Source organism: Myxine glutinosa, chromosome 2 (assembly GCF_964187855.1).
Source record: "Myxine glutinosa chromosome 2, kmMyxGlut1.1, whole genome shotgun sequence".
Classification (NCBI taxonomy): domain Eukaryota; kingdom Metazoa; phylum Chordata; class Myxini; order Myxiniformes; family Myxinidae; genus Myxine; species Myxine glutinosa.
Window position 1 is genome coordinate 93,723,300 of NC_136262.1, and position 6,000 is coordinate 93,729,299.

Genomic DNA, 6,000 nt, shown 5'->3' on the forward strand with positions numbered 1-6,000 from the left:
TGTCTCTAGCCTCACAGGTGGTTTCCCTTCATTCTGATGTTGTTTTGCCTGTGGAATCTGCACGGGCAGGTGATGCTCGAGTGTCATGCTCATCTTTGTGATCTCCAGGTGGGGGAGTGGCACGCTTCTTGAGAAAGGTGTAGCAATGATTTAGGCCTTTTGCCAACAGGCCTCCCAGATTTGCAAGGACGATTAACATCAGTGGAATGCCAATTATGGCATAAATCATGCACACAGCCTTACCTAAGTGCGTACTAGGAGAAATGTGTCCATACCCTGTTGCATAACAAACACACAAACAAGGTCAATCAAGCCAAATCGTTTATACAGTGGCCTGCAAAAGTATTCACCCCTCTACCGATAATGTCACATTTAGATGAATTAGGAATTTGAAGAAACAATTTTTCCAAATAAACTTTTTTATTAACAACTGAAGAGATACAACTAAACACATTGTTGAAGGAGGTTACATGTCAGAAATACCTGTAAAAAAACATGTACAAATCAAATTAACTCGCGGATCTCGCGAATCTCGCGAGATCTTGGAGACGGCGGCAGGGATTTTCGAAGCTCCACACTGTCTCCACGTTTTCAAAGTTAAGTCTGTTCACAATTGTATTTTGTCGAAACTGTATTTATCTTTCGGTGTGTGAAGTTATAGTGTGCACCTTGGAAGTTTCTCGGTGTTTATCTTTCATACATTAATCGTCTGTTTGCCGTGTCGCGAGCAAGGCCTTTGCCACGTCGCAAGCGATTTGAAATGGAAGTTAAGTAATTGTTTCCCATTTGTATTTTCGTTATAACTGTATTTATTTTATGGTGTGTGTACGTATGTTGTGTCCCGAGGAAGATTTTCGGTGCAAATCTTTCATACCTGTATTGAAAATCGTGTTAATTTGTGTCGTGTCTTTAGGCCTTGTACAGTGTACAACCTTGAGGCTTTGTTTATCTCTCAGCGGTCCATCGTTTGTGCTCCAATAACTTTCGTTCTCTGTTTTCCCAGTCTTTTCACCCCATAGCCTACTTCCTTGTGTAAATCTCAACTAAAAAAAAACAAAAAATAACATTTCCTTCTCTGTTCTTATTCTTTGTTCTCATTCGTTTGTTCATTCTTATTCGTTCGTTCGTTCTTCGACCACGTGTTTCTCCCCCATTTCCCCAGATAGTTTTCACAGTTATTAACGCACAGGTTGTAAACCTGGTGCGTTATAGCGTTTGCCTGGGAATTTCTGTCTCTCCAAAAGTGAAGCTCCGTTTCTGTCGCTCAGATGTGTAAACATGACGTCATCAAATCTATATTTAGGCTAACCATGGGCTACCCCTTTGGCTGGTACGCGGCCGCTCGCTAGTACATAATATAGGATATATTTGTTATATGTTATGTTATAGGATATATAGGATATATGTTATATGATATAGGATATATATAGGATAGGTTATAGGATATATATGTTATAGGATAGGAATATAGGACCCAAATGACCCAGAGGACCCAAATGACCCAGAGGACCCAAATGACCCAGAGGACCCAAATGACCCAGAGGACCCAAATGACCCAGAGGACCCAAATGACCCAGAGGACCCAAATGAACCAGAGGACCCAAATGACCCAAATGACCCAAATGACCCAGAGGACCCAAATGACCCAGAGGACCCAAATGACCCAGAGGACCCAAATGACCCAGAGGACCCAAATGACCCAGAGGACCCAAATGACCCAGAGGACCCAAATGACCCAGAGGACCCAGAGGACCCAAATGACCCAGAGGACCCAAATGACCCAGAGGACCCAAATGACCCAAATGACCCAAATGACCCAGAGGACCCAAATGACCCAGAGGACCCAGAGGACCCAAATGACCCAGAGGACCCAGAGGACCCAAATGACCCAGAGGCCCCAAATGACCCAGAGGCCCCAAATGACCCAGAGGCCCCAAATGACCCAGAGGCCCCAAATGACCCAGAGGCCCCAAATGACCCAGAGGCCCCAAATGACCCAGAGGCCCCAAATGACCCAGAGGCCCCAAATGACCCAGAGGCCCCAAATGACCCAGAGGCCCCAAATGACCCAGAGGACCCAAATGACCCAGAGGACCCAAATGACCCAGAGGACCCAAATGACCCAGAGGACCCAAATGACCCAGAGGACCCAAATGACCCAGAGGACCCAAATGACCCAGAGGACCCAAATGACCCAGAGGACCCAAATGACCCAGAGGACCCAAATGACCCAGAGGACCCAAATGACCCAGAGGACCCAAATGACCCAGAGGACCCAAATGACCCAGAGGACCCAAATGACCCAGAGGACCCAAATGACCCAGAGGACCCAAATGACCCAGAGGACCCAAATGACCCAGAGGACCCAAATGACCCAAATGACCCAGAGGACCCAAATGACCCAGAGGACCCAAATGACCCAGAGGACCCAAATGACCCAGAGGACCCAAATGACCCAGAGGACCCAAATGACCCAGAGGACCCAAATGACCCAGAGGACCCAAATGACCCAGAGGACCCAGAGGACCCAGAGGACCCAGATGACCCAGATGACCCAAATGACCCAGAGGACCCAAATGACCCAGAGGACCCAAATGACCCAGAGGACCCAAATGACCCAGAGGACCCAAATGACCCAGAGGACCCAAATGACCCAGAGGACCCAAATTCTATGTATGTTTCTATGATGATGTATGTTTTGGTGAAAGTACATAATGTGAATACTAGTAGCAATTTTACAAAAACCATGGCATAATTTCAAATCTTGACCCGAGATGATAATTATGCTACATCATAATTTCCATGTGCCAACCTGGGCGGAATCCAAGTGGATTCACTTGACTTGTTAACCTTCAATGTTTACACTTTCCTCTCAAGTTCTGTATTCCGTCATATATTATAACACCTTTTTCTTCTTCTTCTTTAAAAGGCTGCTTTCGACTTGCTCACCAAATCTATTCATCCCCAAAAAAAAATCCATCTCCTATAGTGCCTTTTTCGACATTCCCTAAACTCTCCTGCACTCCATCCTCCCTCCAGCATCCTTAAACGTATTTTTAACTCGAAGGTCACAAGAAACTCATTTTGCAATAAATGTTCGTTTCCCATTAATCGTACACTTTCTAAAATCCAATCTCACCCCTCCACTCCAAATCTTCCCCACAACCCCTCCCCTCCAAATCTTCCCCATCACCCCTCCCCTCCAAATCTTCCATCACCCATCCCTTTCAAATCTTCCCCCTTTCCCCTCCCCTCCTAATCCTCCCCATCACCCATCCCTTTCAAATCTCCCCCCTTGCCCCCTCCCTCCTAAACTACCCCCTCACCCCTCCCCTCCAAGACTCCCCCTCGCCCCTCCCCTCCTAGACTCCTCCCTCACCCCTCCCCTCCAAATCTCCCCCATATCCCATCCCTTTCAAATCCCTCCCCTTGTCCCTTCCCTCCCAAACTCCCAGCTCACCCCTCCCCTTCAAATCTCCCCACCCTCATTTCTTCTCAATTTCCCTCCTCTCACTCCCCCTCCTCAAAGCGTCCTACCCACTTCTTCCCCCTTCCAACTCTCACCTCCATCTCCCCCAACCTTCTGCCTCGCTCTTCCCCCTCCTCAAATAACACCTCATTGTGCCTCACCCAATCACCATCAAACCTTTTGTCCGCCCCATCCTTCCCTTTCTCCGAGCTATTCTGAAATCTCTGACACACCTTCAACAGCTCTCCCTACCTCTTCCACCTCTTCCACATCTTACCCTACCCCTCCTCCCCCCTGTTCTGTATCCGATGCTCCCCCTTCCTCTTCATTAATGGTATGGACCTCAAACATCCGGGGCCTTCGTTCAAACTTAACTGATCTCTCCAGACAGGTTGCTTCTGTCAAACCAGACGTGATCTGCTTAACAGAAACTTTCCTACTTCATGATGTCTCTGATTCCTTAGTATCTCTCCCGGGTTACTCCCTCCTCCGGTATGAGAGACCTGAGCCTCGTCCTGGAGGTGGGGTTGCTATCTTTATCAAAAACTCTCTTCCTCACTCGCCCTGCACTGCACTCTCTCCACCTCACCCCCAGGAATACCTCTGGCTATGGCTTCCCCTTCGCTCCCACCTCTTGTTCATATGTGTGTTGTACCGTCCACCAAACAGTGATGACTCCATCTACATCTCGCTGTCTGATAATATGGACCAACTTCTATCTACTCATCCCAACTCTCTCTTCCTCATATGTGGTGATTTCAATTGTCACCATGCCAGTTGGCTGGGTGTGGGTACCTCTCTTACCAGCCATGGCTCCTCAGCAAAGGACTTCTGCGACTCACTGGGACTGACACAATCTGTCAATTTCCCAACCCGGATCTCAGTCAACGGAGCATCTTCTCTTCTGGACTTGGTTATGACTAACTTCCCTGAAAATGTCTGCTGCTCTTCTTCTGCTCCAATGGGATCATCTGATCATGTCCTTGTTAAAGTGGACATCTCTCTGACCATTCTCAGGGAGCCTGCTCAGCGTCGACGAGTCTGGCATTTCACTCAGGCCAACTGGCACGGTCTTCCAGCAGCCATCAATCATCTGGACTGGTCTCCCATCTCTGCCACCTCTGACATCAACTCATCCTGGGAATTCTTCCAAAGTAAATTGCTCTCTCTCATGCACAGATTTATCCCATCTCGTCTTCAGTTGTCATACCCTTCCTCCCGTCCATGGTACACAGAATCTTGTGGTGAGGCTGTTGCCCAGAAACAACTTGCCTTCGTCTCCTGGAAAGCAAATCCAACGGAAGGAAATCTCATTTCCTTTCACAAAGCCCGAAACAAGTGTGTGTCCACCCTCAGGAGAGCCAGGAAACAATATCTCTCCGTTCTCAAGACCGAACTCTCTTATCTGTCTCCCTCTTCCAAATCCTGGTGGCGTCTGGTCAAATCTGTTTCTGGTGTTTGTTCCCCCTCCATCCCCTCCCTTACCTCAAACGGCTACACAGCTGACTCCACACGTGAAAAAGCTGAATGCCTCATCTCTGTGTTTGCCTCTAAATCTTGTGTCCAAAACCCATCCCTCTCTGTACCCACCATACCCATTCGTACCCAGCTGCTCCTGGACTCCGTGTCCTTTCCTCCTGACAAGGTGGAAAAGTTTCTGTCAACCCTCGACTCTGATTCTGCAACTGGACCTGACGGCATCAGCCCATGGGTCCTAAAATCCTGTTCTTCTGCTCTTTCACTCCCTCTCTCTGTTCTCTTCACCCTCTGGTTTGCTCAAGATCAACTGCCATCTGCTTGGAAATCAGCCAACATCACCGCTTTGCACAAAAAAGGTGCAAAAACAGATCCTAGCAACTACAGACCAATCAGCCTTCTCCCAATTATCAGCAAAGTCATGGAATCCATCATTGCTACGGATATGAAATCTTTCCTCTTCTCCAATGGCTTGATCTCTGATCATCAATTTGGTTTCAGACCAGGTCGCTCTACTCTGGACATGCTGCTTCTGCTGTCTCAACAATGGATGGAGGTCCTCAATGCCAAACAGGAAATTAGAGCTGTCTCCCTCGACATATCACGTGCCTTCGATACGGTCTGGCATCCCGCTCTGCTCACCAAACTCTCCTCCTTTGGTATCCATGGAAATCTCCACGCATGTCTGGCGGACTTCCTCTCTAGTCGTCGTCAATGTGTGGCCCTGAATGGGTTTCTCTCATCTCCTCTTCCTGTTCAGGCTGGAGTTCCCCAAGGCAGTGTTCTGGGCCCTGTGCTTTTTCTGGTCTTCATCAATGATCTCTCTGACTCTCTTGAAAATCCTCTCTATCTCTTTGCTGATGACTCCACTCTCTGCCACTCCATTGCTCATCCCTCAGATCGGCAGTCTGCAGCCTCCTCACTCTCTGCAGACCTGGACAAAATCACAGACTGGGCAAACAAGTGGAACATGTCTTTCAATCCTGACAAATCTCACACTCTTACGATATCTCTCTGAAAAGACCGACTGGACAACCCTCCCATCTACTTTCTGA